At 44.6% G+C, this 1,539-nt stretch overlaps 1 non-coding gene across 1 annotated transcript; it reads left to right on the top strand.

Moving 5' to 3' along the window:
• Nucleotides 1–632: 632 nt before the first annotated feature.
• TRNAT-CGU lies at nt 633–705 on the top strand. Its single transcript has one exon. It is a non-coding gene; the product is annotated as a tRNA-Thr (tRNA).
• The last annotated feature ends 834 nt before the right edge of the window (nt 706–1,539 follow it).

Below are 1,539 nucleotides of genomic sequence, written 5' to 3'. Positions count from 1 at the left end.
TCAATATGACAACTCCTTGTTTTGCTTAGTTTTCCTATCAGGTGCGTTTGTGACACTCCGGGTCACAAGGGCATCATCATGCCTGTGTGTGACCACGGTTGTTTGACCCAGTGGGTCCCTCTGCCGAGCTAGCCGCCCGCCACTGCAGGGTCGCACCGCCTCTCCTCTGCAGCACCCGGAGCCGAATCCAGAGTTGGGGCAGGCGCGCAGTAGACTCCCCACTTCCCACCCTGTGAATATTATTTTTCTGAGTCGTTTTAATCAGTGGCTTGTATTCGCCAGCAGTCGAGGTGTTAGGGTTTGTATTTAAGATAGCTACTGTTTCTACAGAAGCCGGCACCCCAGCCGTGGAGGTCGGAAGGAGAGCGATTGGGCTGCAACTGCGCTGCCTGGGGTCGGCAGACCTGCCCTTTCCAGAGGTTTCCTTCCTCATCCCGCCTCCCTACTTTGTGGGCCTCCCGACTTTGTGGGGTCGCTTGTCGGAGCCGAGTCCCCGGGCAGCCTTTTTGATGTTAAAACTGTGACGGGGGAAATCGAAAAGGATGGAAAATCAGATTCTCAGAAACAAAAACAGAGAACTGAATATTTGTATAATCAGCTTTAGGACAAGGCGTTACGGCCCAACCCGCCGAGGCTCCGTAGCTCAGGGGTTAGAGCACTGGTCTCGTAAACCAGGGGTCGTGAGTTCGAATCTCACTGGGGCCTCCTACTCTTGGCCTTTTCCCCCCCCCTATGTTTGGCAGAAGGAATCTTGCCTTGACACCAAAACCTGAAACTGAAAACAACATCTACCAAATCTATCTTCTGCGCTCTCAGAAAATTACTGCTAATATAACTGAAATTCGTCATAAAACATGGGAATAGAGCTGCTACACCATCTTTAAATTATTGGTGAAACCTGAAATTCAGGTGTAGGAAACCTTGAAGCGCCACCAATACAACAATTAATGTCAATATAAGCCAGGAGATAAGCTAATTTGTATTGAGTCTTGATTAGTTTAGTCACTGTAGGCCTAAAGAAATTATAATTATTGATTTTATCACACTTACCTAGTGCACTCTAAACTACCGAGCACCCAAGAATCCTATCTTACTTGCTATTGCATCTCAGAGCCTTGCAAAGACTAGGGTCTGTGCTCAATGAAGGTTTGTTGAACCAAGCCCAGCTAAAGAAATGTAACCAGAGTGTGGTGAGTATATAATATAATATAATATAATATAATATAATATAATATAATATAATATAATATATAATAATATGCCAGGATTTTTCTTTCCCAGTTCAGAATAGCATCTGTTCAAAAGTTGCTCTCTGAACAGGAAGCTGCATGATGCAGCTGGGCTTCAGAGTGCTCTGATAATCTCCTAAAGACAACAGTCTAGTGGAGCAGGGGGTGATGAGAAAAATCTCTGGCCAGAATAAGGACTAAAATTGCATGACAACTAAGCATCACACATAATCCTGGGCCAGACACTTTTTTTTTCTTCTTTTTTCTTTTTTGCTTCAACAGACATTACTAAATTGGGATAAATTTAAAT

This window comes from Vulpes lagopus, chromosome 10 (assembly GCF_018345385.1).
Source record: "Vulpes lagopus strain Blue_001 chromosome 10, ASM1834538v1, whole genome shotgun sequence".
NCBI classification, from domain to species: Eukaryota; Metazoa; Chordata; class Mammalia; order Carnivora; family Canidae; genus Vulpes; species Vulpes lagopus.
Note: the sequence above shows the minus strand (reverse complement) of the source record. Positions and strands in the feature narration are given on the sequence as shown.